The 18,093-nt window shown below is 46.9% G+C and overlaps 1 protein-coding gene across 1 annotated transcript in view; it reads right to left on the bottom strand.

Annotated features, from left to right (window-relative positions):
* The window catches only part of LOC126519156 (acetylcholinesterase-like), a 105,103-nt gene extending 87,532 nt beyond the window's left edge, over positions 1 to 17,571 (bottom strand). The window contains exon 1 of the mRNA XM_055065145.1: positions 17,482 to 17,571. The gene's annotated coding sequence lies outside the window, so the exon portion shown is untranslated. The remainder of the gene's footprint in view (positions 1 to 17,481) is intronic.
* Between the last annotated feature and the right edge of the window lie 522 nt (positions 17,572 to 18,093).

Here is an 18,093-nt window from a genome sequence, read left to right as displayed (position 1 = left end):
TGCTACTCGAGCCATTCGAACAATAAGTGTTGTATTTTAACAGACTCATCTACAAGTTAGGTCCTGGATTTACAGTTGAGCTGCTTTCTGGGAACTACCTTAAATATTGTTGAAACAATTGCTTTCATTTTAACTTCATTGTCGGCTTCTTATTTATCGCCCAACTACGCGTTTACACAGAATTCGTAAAGTGCAGCGCCCGTTATCACCCAAAATATAAAAAGAAATGGATCTTTTTTCACCTGACTTATTTCAATTCAGAATTGTGCCTAATGCAAGGCAAGGTGCAAGTAGTTGGTCAAATGCAGCATGCGCCCACGATGAATTGAGCGGCTAATGTTACATCCTGCGCAGTTGTTCTTCTTTCTTTCTTTATTACGACATGAAACATGGAAATCAATCATTTGGTCAGCCCACGAAAGCAATGAGGAGTTGTTCAACCATTCTGTGAAACATACGGACACCCGTGATTTCATGCTTAGGTACATATGTAAGTATCGCCAAAGGAGCGACAACTATACGTTGAAAGCAGAGGAGCAACTGAAAACTCGCAGCTATATTTAATTGACTATGTACATGCACGCACATGTAAAAGTTTTCACCCGTGTCTATGTTGCCCGATATGACATTGCACTATCCAGGCGCCAGTTGAGCAAGTGCGCCACAATAGCTTGTTGAGATATCACTTATCGCTCTTTGTGGTCAAAGTCTCGAGTGAACCGACAGAAAAGAAGCGGTAAACAGAATCGAGCAAGCAAATAACGTGGCAGTGCTCTGAACTTTCAATGTGTTTTCAAAGCGCGAAAACAGCATGAACTCAATCTAAGAAACGGCCATACTGGATCCGTTATCGGACATGCTCGACAGGGTGTCGCCGGTGACATAACGTCCACTTCAAAAAAGTACACGGGTTCTCACTAACGCAAGCCGAAAACAATAGCCTTGTTGTTATCAAGGGTAGCTTATTGTCACTGTTTTCTTCGTCCGACCTTGGCACTAGGGCAAATGTCTTTGCTTCTATCGCCAAAACGAAATCAGCAAAGAAACAATTTATGGTAACTCAAAGGGAATCCTCATTACTTTTCGAAGCGAGATCAGATGCCTTAGTAAACGCAACAATAAACCTAGATATGAGAAGGAAGAAGAAGCATCTGCTTGCTGCTGTGCAGCTAGGGAAACGATGGAACGTTTTTTATTAGAATGTGAAGATATCTGCCCTGTTGTCGATTTAGGCACCACTGGCCTCCTTGAAGCTCTTGGGTTCAGCGACAGCACTGGAAAAGTAAATATATGCGCAATAGAGTTTAGTAAGAGGCGACTGGAAGATTGGTGGAAGGAAAGTAGGGAAACGACGAAAAACGGAGACGTACAAAAACGAAGTTCACATTACGGCGCCAGAAAATTTGGTTACGGGAATTCATCGTGGGAGTTAATCTCTTTTCAGAAGCACTCTCACTTGCGTGCGCTTTGCCTGCACAGCTTTCCGTTCATAGCCACAGAACGTTGTCCGCGAGTACAACTAAATTAACAAGCTCGGTGACACGCGCGCACAAGCCAACGTGAACATATCTTACCCGATGGCCGCTGAAAGTCGCCTCCTAAACGCTGCAGTGAAGAACCGCGGCCGCTGCAGCGAGCAAATTCAGCTTCGTGCAGCCGCTCGCATCAACGCGAACTATATGCATTGAACACACAGCGCAGCGCGGACTCTGTACCCGTCGCAAATCGCTCTGAGATACAGGTGCCCGGCCGGGGGCACGCGCCCGCCTGAGATTCTATCTCAAAAGCTGGAAAGTAAACCTCAAATGTCCTGAAATACTCTCAACCCGTACACTACATATCAGTGTTGGATTTAACAGCTTTCACATTTATTTTGGTTTGGATGAGGGCACCTGCATCTCGACATCAGCCAACACGTTTTTTGAGCTCAAGCTCCTTCAAAGAGGAGGCGGTACGCTTCCTTTCCCGTTCATTCCTCAGTGCGACGGCCCTTTATGTTCTCTTCCTCCTCCCGCCACGCGTTCGCTCCACGGACCATTTGAAGCATGCTCTTGGTCAGTTGTACCGTCATCGTCCCAATTTTTGGACTCCTTAGGGGCCGGAAAAACGTCCGGAAGATCGGACAGTGAGAAAAAAAAATGATTGGATCTGTTTAACTGCCCTTAAGGGCTCGAACTGCCACAAGCACGTCCGAAAAAGCTCTTAAGGCCTGCCAGTACACCTATTAGGCATATCAGTGCTCGTACTGCGACAGGAGATGGGGGCGCACACTTGTATAATTAAGGAGTACATACTGTGTCCCGTGACAATTACCCCTTCCCACGCTTGTTAAGCTTCACGCAATACATTGCGTATGCGTCACCTCGTACCACTCGTGTACTGAGGCGAAGCTTACTTTCCACAACGGGGACTACGCAACGCGCTGCGCTTTCCGATCTTCGAAGCCAATCGCGCGGATTACAAACGTGCAGTCGGTGCCTTCACTAAGAGCGGCAAATTCTTTCAATGAAAAACACGGAACCGCACGGCAAGAACCTTAATAGCGAACGTCGAGGCAGCTAAGCCTAGCGTTGCCGCGGTGGTAGCTACGGCTGCGAGCGGATCTGCGTGCGAGAGCGCCGATTCGAGGTGGCGACATGATCAAAATGGCGACGGTGGAGGCTTTTATTAATGCCATTTCAGAGCTGCAGCCAGAGCAAAAAGTCCGAAATATCGGACGGCTAAGTGCTCTTGCGTCCTAAATTTCAGGCATTCTTATACATTGACATTCGTTGCGCTTCCTCTCTTAATGGAGCCAGCATTAACGCGACCTTCGTTCCCTTTCAATAAAATTACACCTAATTTTCCCTGATAGAAGCATAAATTTCCTGAGTTTTCCCTGAGTATTTACACACTATTCAAGTTCCCTGAGAATTCCTGGTTTTCCCGGTTCGTAGACACCCTGACTACGAATTTTTTTCTCACGCTTACGTTCCTCCAACGACGAGAGCAGCCTTTCGTCGTGCCAGTGTGTCACTGGTGACAACACCCAAATGAGCATCAAATTGAGCCGTACCAGTAACCTGCCACAATCGTCCCTTGCAGGAGCAAGGATCCCCGTCACACACGCTGGCACCGTGAACTGATCTCAGCAGCGAACACTGCGAACGAGCGTAGCCCTTCCCACTACACGCTCCCATGCCGGATCCCCCCTCCTCCCCAGCCCCCTGCGAAAGCATAGATGAGATGGCCCACGCGACAGCGGATGCCGTGGCTGCTGAGAACCCATCGCATGCGCAGGCCGTCACCCCTCCGTTCCTCTTCCGCTTTCCGCCTCACGCTTTCACTGTATCATCCTTCTCCCCTTTCCTCCTCGCGTTAACTTCGACCCCGCTGCGTACGGCCGAGGTACGCCGACGCTCAACGCAAGGAACTGGCTCTAAAGAGCAGCGCTCTACGGGATGCTTGAACCATGTAAGAGCGCTCGAAGCTCCAACGGAAATTTCGCGAATGGCTATAAGGGATCAATATGGTAACATCTTCGAACGAGACGAGGCAGTGCGGTACATCAGACACACATTTAGGGACAGCTTCGGCATAAAAGAAAGCATAGTTCAGACTCAAACAGATCAAGCAACAACGAAGAAGTCTCAAGAGATCAAGGATTGGGATTGTTAGACACTTTTTCGTGGAAAAAAGAAGAAATGTCCCTAATAACGCGACCGCGGGATCTGAAGAAATCCAAATACTGATAATAAAAACCCTGGGCCTAAAGACCGAGGCACTGCTAACTAATGTCGTAGAGCATGTGATTAGAAACGAGAAAGGTCCGGTTGGACAGTGACAAAGTAAGATGAGCCTCAGCTACAAGTGCAAAGGCGATAACGATAAGACGAGGTGATACAGGTCACTTAAGGTAACCTGGGTGATATTTGGAGTAACAATGCATGCGATAAAGGTAGAACTGTTGAAGTGGGTGGAAAAAATGATCTACTGGAGAAACTACAGAATCGGTTCAGGCCAGGCAGACGCTTAGAGGATAATGTGTTTGTGTTAGCTCAGTACATAGAGATTTCTGCAGCTCATTATAGACCTTTACCGATAGCCTTTATATATTTAAAAGGAGCCTACGACAACACCAACAGGGAACTGTTACGGAATATTCCTAAGCACGAAAGCATAGAGGAGGATTTCATAGAGCTACTGAGACATATATATATATATATATATATATATATATATATATATATATATATATATATATATAGATAGATAGATATAGAGAGAGAGAGAGAGAGAGATAGATAACCGACTACACATCGTATTGAAAGGTCGAAAAGGTAGTGAAATGGTGAGAATTCTACAAGGACTGAAACAAGGAAGCCCTCCATCTCCACTGTTCACGCTTTAAGGTAAGGACTTAGAAAGACGTCTGGAAAACAGCGAATTAGGGTTTCATTTATCCCACATGGCTAATGGCGAAATGGCGCAACATAACGTCGCCGGACTGATGTATGCGGTCGACATAATGCTCATAGCAGACATTGCAAGCGATATACAGACACTTGCTAATATTTGTGGCAACCTAGCGACAAATCTAGGCTTCAAGTCTAGCTCAGATAAATCTCGAATAATGGTCTTTAATTAACAGAAGAGAAATTACGTGGTGCGAATTCAACAGAAAGTCATGCCCATAGTCAAGCAAAATAAGTATCTAGGCGTACACACAAACAAATGAGTGACTTATTCATGCATCCACCAATCTGAAAATAAAGTGGAAGCGGAATGCACCAATAATGAAACATAGAGCACTGTGGCGTCAAAATAAATAGGTGGAGCGTGTAATCGGGAAAGAATTTATGGTGCCAGCGCAAAAGTTCGCAAGTGCCACTCTGTACTTCAGGTCGGATATCTTTCCACGGTTGAAAGTTAGCCAAATGTCAGTAGCCCAGTTAGCTTTGGCAGCCCACAGTGAAACCACAAATGGGACACTGCAGAGCGACATTGGTTGGGCCTCTTTCGAAGTAAGAGAAGCGCAGAGCAAAAATTTGTTGTGAAGGAAGACTCGGGAACATAGATCTGTACCTGAAAAGCATTCACAAAGAATGGAAAAGTGGTCAAGATAGTTGGAAATGGAAGTGTAGATACACCATAAAGCCATGAGAAAGAAAGTGAGAGAGACAGAGACAGCTAATCAGATGCAAAAGAAGATGGAAACTAAAATGACCACGGAGATTTACAATAATGGGAAGAAAGATGTTAGACGGAAAGTCTGCACGATAACACAAACAGCAGTGCCTTGCTATTTGAGACTCGAGCAGGTTGTCTAAGGGCAAAAACATATGGGAGCAAATGTTCGCAATAAGATGAGACATGTGTAGGCTGCAGCGAAAATTCGGATTCCACTCTGCACATCCTAATGGCATGCAATTGGATTCATATAATGAGGCCTGTAGGTGCCGTACAGATTCCAGAAGCACTTGAACTTAAAATGTACGTAAACATAAACCGGTAAGCAGTCGATATCAGCAAGATATGTTTAAACTAGAGGTGCAAAAAAAGCAGGGAAGAGATTGACACAACCGGATACCTTACAGGAATATGTAGCAATACAAGGTAAATAGAAAAATATGAAAGACAGTTGGGTTAGTTGGTGCTTATGAAAGACTTGAGAGATATATAAGTGGTTATTTATAAAGAGAGGAAAGGTTGGAACTGCCTTCTGAAGCCCTTGAGGGAGCCCAGCTCAGCTCCAACAGACTTGAGATATTAACTAGCGCTCAAAAACGTTGGATGACAGCGAGAACACAGGACAGAACAAAATCTAGCGTTCTGTCCTGTGTGCTTCCCGGTGTCGTCCGATGTCTTTTTCGCTCTAGTTAATGATGTCTCAAGTATGTAAATAAGGAAGTTTTAAGGAATAAAAGAAATACTATGCATATGCACAGGAATGCCAGGTTGAGAAAGATATACAGCATACCTGATTCAATCAAGCAAGCTAGGTGTGTTTTACTCACCGCGCCGCTTCAAAGGGCATGCCAATAAATCATCATGATCATTGTTAAGGCGCCTCATTGCGCGTGCGCTGCCGCCCGCGATGGTAGGGAGGGCAGATGCATTGCGGTATCCGAGTTTGCGGTTTTACAGCGAAGCTGTATATGTCTACCTCCCAATGCGTCTGTCGTGTACGCAGGCAAAAACTGAACAAATCAACAGCAGTTGCCCGCCGCTTACGTCGCTGGGTTCCTTCCAGCAACACCAGATGGCGCACGCATCCGGTGCAGCGTAAAGCCCCTTAAACTTCGTAAAGTAGTGCCACGCTTTGAAGAATGCCGCCCCCTCCTCGAGCGCTCTGCCCGAAGCCGACGCCGCGTCGCTATTGGCCTAATGGCATCACGTGGCCCCTTGCACCGGCTTCGTTTGTTTACAGTCGCGCTTCAGTGCCATCTTTGCTCGAGAAGCGGCGCTTGTTGGCGGCATTCCTTCCGTTCCTATCCTGTGTTTTGATCTTGTGAACGCCTTGAAGGATGTTTTGTGGCAAGTGCGACGTCGCTTCACGTCATTTTCTGTTACCATGACCTGCTGCGCGTTTGGATGCCAATATAGTTTTAGCAAAGGCAAGAATATGTTCGCGATACCGTCCGGTAAGCGCAACGCGTTAAGGAGAAAGACATGGCTTCACCGAATCGGGAGGGACAGCTTCCAACCAAGTTCCTCCGCGCGACTGTGTGATGTAAGTTGTGGCTCTCTCAGAGTATTGTATGTGCCAGGCTTGCGTATTGTGCTGCGGGCAATAACGTAGTAGATATTGCACAGTTCACTGTGCATGTTGTCATTTGTACGCACGCTTTAACATGATTTTTACGCAACGTCCGCTTTGCTTATATGCGCACTACGTGGTCGTGTTAGTCACATTTGGTGCGCTTAATCGTTTTGAACGCCAACCGGCTTGAGTTCGCGGGCACGCGAGGTTGCGTGCGATAACGTGATTACGAAATTTTTAAGATTCAGCGCAGTCCTTTTGATAAAATTTCAGTCTCTATCATGAAAACGCCTCAGGAGAGCAACTCTCTGCCTTTTGTGGTTACCTACTAGCCTTCTTTAGATAGACTAGCTTTGTTTGCCTCATTTGTTCGTGTTCCTCGTTGGCGGTCGCCCGGTGGATTTGTGATACAGAGGCACCGATGAAAAGCGTGCGTGCTCTCCCGAAACCGTGTTACGCGGTGCGTTCGTCGTCGAGCGACCGCATCATATGTAATTGAGACGTATGTGATAATTCGCGTGCGCTTTAAAGTGTGCGAAGCTTAAGATGCGGCGGTGGAGCACTCGCAAAGAAAACGTGCGGTCGCCCGCCCGTTCCCTGGCTGGTTTAGTCGTCGTTCGTGCTTAGTCGTTTGCTCGTTCGTTCGCACGCTCGTTTATTCGTTTGCTCGCTCGTTTAGTTCGCGCGCTCATATAGTCGTTCGCTTGCTCGTCTATGCCACTATTAGTTTCTACAGTCACTATGCCTAATTAAGACACGCTTGCTGTAGGACTCTTAGGCTGGTGCGTTTATTTACTTAATGAGACAATAAATGGTGCACACGGACTTGTGACTGCAAAGGCAAATCTGTAATGCATCTATGTGAAAATAAACTGTTGACTTGCAACTGGAATGCCGTTTCATATCATTTTAACCTATGGATAAAACATCGTTTCACTTGCCGCAATTTCGGCCGCGTCATGGCGGGGGGATTCTTTGCGCGATCATGACTTCACTAATAAAGTCATGTCTCGCAAATGTTACTTCGAAGGGAGTACAACCGTCCTGAATGCATGCACCTCAGTGCAACTCGGTTCGCTACAAGTACGTCACTTAGTAAACGGACGAACCAACGCACGATGAAGTGTTATTCGTGATAAGTCATTAACCTGAAAAAATTACTGAAGGCCACAGTGGTCTTGTTTGAGATTGAGTCAAGCATTGTTATCGCGCTCCCGCTTCGCGCACGAATGCTAAAAAACTCATTTTATTTTCTTGGCTACGCACAGTCCCGACTCGATGATCGGCCGCGGTATTTCTGTCGGCGTTGAGACACGAGAAACATAATAGCACCATCGCCCACCTCTGAGGCTTTGCGGGCGCTTAGATTGGCAAGCACGCACGTTGGCGGCATTGTAGCTTGTAATACACTTTCGAACCTCCAGAGCAGTGATCTCCGTCAGCCTTTGTACGTCATAGCTGATACGCGCCGCGAATTCACATGGTAAGGGCGGCGCGGATTCTTTAGGCTGAGGGCTTACTGGAAGCCAAGAGGTTGTCATTCGATGGTAAACGTGTTATTTACAACCATTCGCAACAAGATCTTGCGACACGCCCTTGACAAATGTTGCGTACCTAATTGTAGGGCACGCGATACATTCGCAGTCGTCAACGCACAGCGTTAACACTCCTTCAGATACTTTTTTAAAGAAATAGTTATCAAAAAATGATACAAAAGCTGCCGTTACCGAATTCGTATAAGCATCCGACTGGAAATTCTATGCTGTACACGAAGTTACGCGGAGCTGGAAAGCCAACGTGAACGCCTAAAGAGCACTTCCTTGCTATGCGTGCATTCACTCTGCGAAAGGTCGTCTGCTGCGCTCGAGCAACGTAGGCGGCGCCATGGTCGAGGAGGGAGCGTGAAAGAGAGGAGAAACGAGGAGGAGTGAACGCGGAGGAGGAGAGTGGCACTACTTTACGAAGTTTCAGGGGCTTTAGTGCAGCGGTTGCGCAAGCCGTGCGGGGCGGGCAAGAGAAAAAAAAGAACCAGGAAGTTCTCCTTCACGCACTGAGTTCACCGCAGGCGTTTCCAAATAAATATTACGGTTGCATAAGCTGCAGTTGCCGGGCAGCGGCAACTGTAGCATACGAAGTACGCAGTGACGTAACTACACTTTTCCATGTGAAAGAAGATCCTGCCTAGCATGTTGTTGGTGTTGTGACAAGGCTACAGCAAGACCACCTATAGTAGGGACTCCTGAAAAGCAGCGTGCATACAAGGCGTGGCGAAGGTGTGGTTCAGTGTATTTCTATTGTCCCTGGTCCCCTCTTTGTAGGTGCACGAAATAGCGGCAGAGGGCGTTGGGCTACAGTAATTAGGCAAAGTGCGTGTGATGTCCTCATGTGAACAATTCCAAGCTACGTCGCAAGGGGTAATCATTCTAGTTGTCGTTTACAGCTTCGGTGTCCTGCCACTTATACAGCGTGGATTCAAGACAAATTTATTGCCCATAGTGTCCCATTCAATGTTTTTGGAAGGCTAGTCGTGCAGCAGTTTCATTCTTTATGCTACTACTTGTGGTGTTTCCCTTGCAACTGTCCCTTTTACGGCTGTCAGCAGCCCAAAAGACATTCACCAAATTATTTCCTCACTACTTTAGATTTTTCCTCGACAATACTTTATACCTCATTTTTTGAAAAGCTATATTAACACAATCGCCCCTACTTTTTACAAAGCTTCTTTGCAACCATGCTCTGAAGCTGCTGAGAGACTATTCGTGACTTATTTTTTTAATAATTAGCCACGGTGTGTTCAAAACTTATCCTTTGGCCCGGAGAGTTATGCTCTTTTTGCACTAGGTAATACAAGTGCGGTACCTGGTAACATAGAAAAAATATTCCTCCTTTAAATATGCGTATAGGTTATTCACTACTGAGAGTCTGATGGTCTGCAATCTTTAATGTTATGCTGTAACTTTAATTATATCAATGAACGCGTCCCACCGTTTCCACTGAGCATAGATAACATGAGACAGTCCTTCTGTTGAAACCTACTTAAAGTTTGCCTCCAGTGTCCTAATCAAGCCTGACAATTAAAAAAAAAATTAAGTTATGGGGTTTTACGTGACAAAACCACTTTCTCAATATGAGACACGCCGTAGTCGGAGACTCCGGGAATTTGGACCGCCATAGTTTCTTTAACGTGCACTTAAATCTAAGTACACGGGTGTTTTGGCATTTCGCTCCCATCGATATGCGGCGCCCGTGGCCGGGATTCTATCGCGGCACTTGGTACTTAGCAGCCCAACACCACAGCCACTAAGCAACCACGGCGGGTAGCCACGCCTGGTTCCATCTCTTGCTCCATGTCAAAGCAAGGACCTTCATTTTTGTGTTTGCCGAAGCATCCCAAGAATCCCCTTGCCTCCGACTTCTTGAGGCATGTCACTATAAAAAATTGACATGCTTTCACATGAATCACGGTGTAGGTAAAACAATGGAGACGAATTTGAAGTAGGTGTAAAGAGATGGTTCCTCTTATTTTGTCTAGGCTTGGTAGAAACCATGGGACGCGCGCATTTCACCTACTTGAGGCATATAGAAAGCGATAAAGGGGCGATCAATAATTTCAGAAATAAAAAACTTGGTGCCGTTTCACTCTGTGAAGAATGATAACCAACGAACGCCTACTTCACCTCCTCCGCGGGTCGGTCCTGTACTGCACCGTCTTCAGGATTGGCCCACGCATGGAGAGTCATTAACGCCTGCGTCACCTCCGCCGTGGGTCGGCCCTGTATTGCACTGTTTCGGGATCGGCCCACGTATGGAGAGTGCTTAACGCCTGCTTCACCTCCGCCGCGGGTCGGCCCTGCATTGAACTTTCTTCGGGATCGGCAAGCGTATGGAGAGTGCTTAACGCTGTTAAGAATGGCCGTACGGGGTGGCAACGTGCCAGCTTTCAGCCCGCTGCACGGAGCTGAGTGCTCTGTCATACTAGAAATGTACTAGTGAGCTGTGTGCTCGTAAGCTGTTTGCTGTATGTTAGTCTTGCGGGCTCCATATGGGAGTCGCGCTAGACTGCCAATGTATCTTGCTTAAACTGTTAATATGTAAATAAATCCTGCTCGCCTAGCCCTGTTGTCCCAAGGTCCTCGCTACGACTACGACCGCTCCAAGCCTAATAACTGAATGGCAGCGGTGAGATCGGCCTACGGCTCCTAGATCGGCCTACGACTCGGAGACAGCAACGGCAGCTGACGGACGTTGGCACATGGTGACCGACCGGCATCCTGATCAAGTTGGAGGCGACTTGAGATTGACCACCTCTTGCAACTGACTGGATACGGCGGGGAAGGACTGGTGATATGGTGCTGCTTCAGTGGGTAAGCGTTTGGTTTTGGCTGTAAGATTTACCAGGCTTCAATTTCTCTGTGTTTTTGAATTTGATTCGCTGGCATCTGTTACTTGTATTTTGATTTGCGTGGGTATCGCAACAAGTATTGTGTGACAGCAGAGCCAAAGCTTAAAGCAGCGACCATGGTCCTAATGTGTTTGACGAGAGCTGACTTGTTGTGGTTGTGTGAGGAGATCGGGGTAAACGTAGATGAGAACTTGAAGGAATCAGAAAGCAGACAATTCTCGAAAGTGAGAATGATTTGAAATTCCTGGAGCAAATGGGCAAACGAATTCTAAGTAAGAAACGGGAACAGGAAGCAATTAGGCAAGAACAGGATGAATTTAGGCAAAAACAGGAAAAAGCTAGGCAGAAACTAAAAAGCGTTTCGCAGGAAGAAGGCCTAACAGCAGTAACGAGGCAGTACATTGATGCACTGAACAAAGAGATTGAAGGTTTTGAGCAGTTAATCGAGCAAAGTCACCAGTGGCTTGAAAAATCTGTAGGCTGGACGCAGCGAAAGTGGCAGGAAGTAAATAGCAGATTTTGTTCAAAAGCCCAGGAAAGTAGTAGTACCTGTGAGAATAGCAGCACGTTCACAAGTGAACTCGAAGTGCTAGCAGCTAACGAAGCCTTAGTGGCAACAGAGGCCGTTAAAGGCCAGAGTGAGAGCGACGAGGTGCTGTGCCAACAGATGACTGTAGAGAAAGCTAGGCCAGCTGCGAACAAATTGGCACAGTTACCGTGCGTGTGCGTCGCATCTCATGGTAGCGAGGTCGTTAGCGAGGTACAGAATACTGCGGACTTGACAGACGCGAGCACCCATGTCGAGTCAGATCTGCGTGCAGAAGTGAAGTGCGAACTGGACGATGCAGTTGAGAATAGTTCTCGGTGTGGCGAGCTCCGTAGCTCACGAGAGAACAACTGCATTGTTCAGGGATCGGTGCGGCTCTCCGCCAGTCTAGATAGCCTAGATAGGGATGATTCATTTGTTAATCATTCGGACTGTGCGCGTGAGACAGCGATCGATACCGACGGGCTGTGTGCAGATGCAGAGCGTGAGCTGGGCAATGCAGTAGAGGGCAGTTCGCAAGAGTGTGAGTTGCATAACTCGAGTAAAGCCTGCTGAATTGTGCCAGAGTCGGTTGAGCTGTCCGCCAGTCGAGGCAAAGTGAGAGTAGATTTTAATGTAAATCACTCAGACAGTGTAGGTAAGAGACCGATCCGGGCCGACGAGATGTGTAACGGCCAGCACGAGGCGCGAGATGACGGCATGAAAGAGAGTTCGAGGAGAAAGCGCCGCAGAAAGAAGCGCCGAAAGGATCGGAATGCGGTGGCTAATGTAGCGAAGCCAAAGACGGCGACAGGCGCGAAAAGGCAGGGCGCAAAGAAAAGACAGGTGCGGTCGTCACGGACGATGTTGACGCATCTAACACGTTCGAGCCACCGGTCAAAAGGGGACCGAGAAGCATGTTCTGCACGGACGCGGACAAAGGGCACGGGGCAGTTAAATTCCTCGTCGTTCCGTCGTTCTCTTCGAAGCTCAGCGTGCAGTACAAAGAAGCGCAAGGTGGCAAGACGAGACCAGGTGGGGAGTAGCGACGCGGTCAATCGAGGACATGCTGAAAGCGAGGCGCGAGGACGCAAATTGGCAGGGGACTCTAACGTCTTGGGGGAGCTGATAGTGAGTCAGCCCTTTTGTTCTTCCCCCGTAGCCAGAGTAGCTTTCGGACCGCGACCACCTCGAGTACGGCTCAAAAGTATGAGTCAGTTGTAAATGCTTGGAACGGGAGGCCAAGGGAGCTTCCGTGGAAGTAAAGCATGTTGTTTTGTTTTATTTTTGAGCACTCGGATAATTTTCGCGATTTAAGTTTCTTTCAATATGTAAGGCATGAGCTCTGTTTATGTTTTGTTTGAGAAGCTCGAGATTTGAAAGACGCGTTTTAAGTAAACATGTAGTTTCGCGAGGTGTTCATTAATAAGTATATAGGCTTGCTTTTTTGTGTATGTGAGTAACCTGAAGGTCAAGGTTATCGTTGAGAGGCCTATCGTAACGCGCGTGTGTGTTATTTAACCTTCCTTTTTTTAAGTGTTTTTTGAATTTTCTAAGGTTAAGCTCGTAGATTTTCAGTAAGTGCACGATTTGCACTGAGAAGAGCTCTTAAGTCCATTAGCGCGTGTCCTGTGTGGACGGAAAGAAGCAGATTTATGTCTGGGTTGCTCGTGTGTGTTGAGGGCAGCCGTATTATGACTTCTCTAGTACGCGTGCGTAGAGCTAGTTATTAGAAGACACATTTGTTCGAAAGTTCCTCTGTGATGCGTAAGTTACGCAAATTTGGTTGTTTGTTTAAGGAACGTGTCCTGTGTGGACTAAAGGAACAAATGTGAGTCAGCGTGATGAAAACTTTGTTGGATGCAAGCACGTGTTCGGAATAGGGACCACAAAGCTAGCGCGATTGTGATTGCGTACCTGTGGAGCTGGCCAGACTGTTCAATGGCAACAGTACGTGAGATAAGTACGCCACTGCGATAGGGTAAGAACAGGCTGTTCGTGAAGTTAAGCTGCTTATGTTATGTTTGGGTATTGGTGTTTGAGAGCCTTCGGTTTAATTCTGCGTAAACCTTTACTCTTGTGCAGCACGACAGTCAGGTTTGGTCGAACTGAAAGGGGAACGTGAACGCTCGCTTTGGCGGCACGAAATTTTGGGGCAATTTTGGAGTCAGTTGATTGACTTGCATTGGAATTGTGATAGGAGGCCTGGTGGGTTAGCAGCTGATTCCGGGCGTTTGAACGCTGAGCGGTATTGTGTTGCCGGGTCGGCTCTTCTGTGCCAGTTGTTGTAAGAGGGTTGAAGGCATTCCAAGTACGCAGGGGTTGCAGAGAGCAAAGCCATCGTCTTGCTCGCCAGCCATTCTCTTCCTGCCCAGCGGTTGCCAGCACTGGCCAGGCGAGATTTACCGGGCCATGGAGGAGCTGTTAAGAATGGCCGTACGGGGTGGCAACGTGCCAGCTTTCAGCCCGCTGCACGTGTTCCAAGCCCACCAGACGGGGCGCCCTTCGGAGAACTGCGAAGGGCCGGCAGCCACGTGGCACGCGATCAACTCAGGAAATTGGTACTTGGCCGAGCCATCCGGGACAAGGCAGAGTTCTACGAAGCCCTCTGACGTCGGTACTGAAAGCTGGGCGGTACCGAGAACTGTCCGGCCTTTTCACCTGTGTGTGTGTGCAACACGAACATTTCCGTCCACTGGGACTCCGTCCACGGGGACCTCGAAGAGTGACGTCGAACTATGACGTCAAGCGGAGAGCTTATAAGCACCGTTTGCCGGCTGCTAGAGGGTGCTCGTGTCGTGCTCGTGTCGTGCTCTCGTGTCGTGCTCTCGTGTCGTGCTCGTTGTCGGGAGCTGAGTGCTCTGTCATACTAGAAATGTACTAGTGAGCTGTGTGCTCGTAAGCTGTTTGCTGTATGTTAGTCTTGCGGGCTCCATATGGGAGTCGCGCTAGACTGCCAATCTATCTTGCTTAAACTGTTAATATGTAAATAAATCCTGTTCACCGAGTTCCTCTCTACGGCCTTCAACTCCTTCAAATGGTGGCAGCGGCGAGTTAGTCCGACGACTCCTACATCTGGCCGACAGCTTTAGTATCGTCCGACAAGCCTAATAACGCCTGCTTCACCTCCACCACGGGTCGGTCCTGTATTTGGCAATCTTCGGGATCAGCCCACGTATGGGGAGGGCTTAACGCCTGCTTCACCTCCGCCGTGGGTCGGCCCGGCATTGCACTACCTTCCGCATTTTTTCCTCCACTCGCACATGATAGTGGGGAAAGTAGCCTTAAAGGGACCCTAATGGTCCTGTATCATTAAGTCAAGCTAAAGAGACATATTAGTGCTTGAGAAGCTCTAAGGCGTCATTATTATTGCGAACAGAGCCTTAATAATTGAGAAATTGATGTAAATGCATGACATGATTAGAAGCTCCCCCGGGAAATTCAAGTACTGGGCCGTTGACAAAGCACTCCTCATTTAAATTCTGTCACTAGTACTCAACCACTCGTTGCACAAATCATGTTTGTATTGTGTTATAAGACGAAATAAGATGGTACTTGTCCCGTTCTATTTCATGTATAGACAAAAGAACTCATTGAAATTACCCTTGACAATGACGCAGGCGTTCGACCGGTTTCGTTTTCTCTCGACTACGTGCCGCCCACGCTTTCGCGTTTCAGTAGTTATCGCCTAGTGCTGCGCTGGTTTTGCTGGCTCGCGAATCTCGCACAAACTGCAAGTAACCGAGACTCCAACTTTCATGTGATATCGAGGGATGCCCGAACGCTTTGCGCCCCTTGGCCAAAAAGCAGGTGCAGCGGAGAATCCGTCGCTCTGACTTTATCTGTCTTGGCTCGGTACCGCCTTCTGTCGGGCGCCGTTTTACTGACCGACGGCAGCAAAGGGCGTTGATGGCTTATGCAACGTCACCACTTCACCGTTTGGCTGGCGGGAGATTTGTATTTAAAAGAAAGGTATTCGGGCTCTTCAGGTGTATTTTCCCGTAAACAAATTTTTTCCTACACACGAAACAAGCGCTGCGAGGTTTCTGGAATGGTATTCAAACAGTCCATGTCGACTTAGTTTTAGACTTTATAGTCCCTTTAACGCCTTTGCTGTAAAATTTCAGAGGCTCAATCTCTGTCTTTGTTGAACTATCGTACATGATCCGCGTTTAATTATTCGCTACTAGATTCGACATTTCCTATTTGTATTCGATTTGCACGAGGAAAAGTTCGCATTCGCCCACTAGTAATAAAAAAACAAGGATCTTAACATACCATTGTTAGTCTGGGCAGACAAACAATTAGTGTAATTAGAGTTCGCCAACGCAAAGATCATGAAGTAAGACAATAAACAAACTAATGAAAAATACTAAAACTCAGAAAGGACTCCATCCCTGCGGTGAAGGCGTTTTAGCGTTAAGAGGGCTTGGTGATCATATGGCAAAATCTGTAGCGGTGCTTCCATATGCAATGATATCGGCCAGGGAATTACACAGTCCAATAACGCGGGAAAACGACAAGGATGTTGAAACTAATTTTATACATAAATTAAAATATTTCGCGATAGGCATTTTATTTTGCATTAGTTGCTCCAATCAAAAACTTCACAGAGAAGGAGCAACAGACCTCCCGAGTTTAAAGTGACGAAAGAAGTCTTATGATATAAACAACTCACGATATTTTTGCTTCAACGACAAAATATAGAATGCCTTCTTTTGAGTGCCATTTCGAACTTTGCAACCTTTGTAGGCGTAGCAATGCATTCATCCTCAATACTGCCAAGGCTATCGAAGAGTCGACTGTTCGACTTACGATCGTTCTGCGTTTGCATAAGAACACTGGTCGTAAGGCCCATTATCGGCATCCTACCGGGCCGAAATACTAAAGAGGTGCTGAACTGTACAATTTCACGTGCACTTCCGTCAAAGCCTTTTCTTGATTTTCCTGAGCATGCTGTCATTTGCATGAGGAGAAAATGCACACTCCTTTTATATAGATTGATGAGCACGTTAAAAACGCCTCAGATGGTCAAAATTAACCCCAACACCAACCAACGCATGCTTTATAATAAAATAGTGTGTTTCGCTCCCCGAAGCAAAGCGCAGTTTATTTCGATTCAATTCAGTTTCACTATCTATAGTAATTCGCCGTGGTGGCGCATGTCCTGTGGCGCTGTCGTGTTGACCACAACGTTCGATGTCCGATTCCCAATTTTGGCATCGACATTCTGGGCCAGAATGCAGAAACACTCGTTAGCCGGTTGTGGGTGCGCGGTAAAAGAACTTCAGCAGTTTAAATAGTGCGGAACCCGCTGCTACGGCGTCCCACATGGCCCGCTGTGCAGTTTGAGGAAGTTAACAAAGTCATTGAGTAAACATTTTTTATGAACTACACTATCGAGCAAGTGAAGCTATCATTCTAAAAACTACGCTCTGTGTTGAACAGATAACGTTCCTACATAGTCTCGGGCAAAGCTGAACATGAAAGCTGAGTTTAGTACACCCTAAAATTTTAGGTCTACGGTCTATTCATCCTGAGATTCTCTCTGATGGCGGCATTACATAACCTTTTTCTTCAATTACGGCTAGCTTTATTTTTACCTAATGTCACCTTTTTTTAGCGCAATTCTTTCTCAAACTCGCCAACAATATTTTTAAACCCAGCGTGTTGTTCTCGTAGGCTTGTTAGCATAGCCTGTATCTGTGTCCGAACAAATGATTACAGTCAGGGAGAAACTGGTTAAGCGTACTGCGGGTGAAAAGTTCGCCGTAAAAAACGCAATAGTTCCTGGATCAATTGCGTACTCACCTTCTCTGCAGCAGCAATGACAAACTGTCGCCTAACGGCCAGAATGCTGTCGAGTGAGCCATGTAGCAGCGGCTTAAAGAGTCAACTTTGTCGTCGAGATAACATGTTCGGATTTCTCTACCTGAGAGCCTCTGCAGAAAAGATAAGAACCGCGCCCTCATATGTGGCCATGATAATACGTGGCTCATGTTAAAGATGTCTAGTCTTTTTCCGACGATGCTCCCCAATCTATCAAAACAACGCTGATATCAAAAACGCTGCTGCTGAAGAAATGGTCATACCAGGTAACTTCGGTGTGCTTCTTTTCTAGAGAGGAATGAGAAAAGCAAGGAATGTACACGAAAGAACACAGTGGGAATATGCTGTTTTACATGGCAATAAAACGGCCCACCACACGAAAACAAGGCTCGAGCAATTTCTCGCGATATGTGCACCTCTTAACATATAGAAACCTCGATTTCATTTGCAAGTCTATTGGACCGTTAACTGAGAATCTTCACTGAATGCCATAGTTGATTAGAGCAAACGTTAAATGCAATATGAAGAGCCCGCAGCCCAACACAATGCCTCTTTCAAGATTCCTGTTTCTTAGGAATCGATTCCAAAGCTAGA

The sequence above is a fragment of the Dermacentor andersoni genome, chromosome 10 (genome assembly GCF_023375885.2).
Source record: "Dermacentor andersoni chromosome 10, qqDerAnde1_hic_scaffold, whole genome shotgun sequence".
NCBI lineage: Eukaryota > Metazoa > Arthropoda > Arachnida > Ixodida > Ixodidae > Dermacentor > Dermacentor andersoni.
Note: the sequence above shows the minus strand (reverse complement) of the source record. Positions and strands in the feature narration are given on the sequence as shown.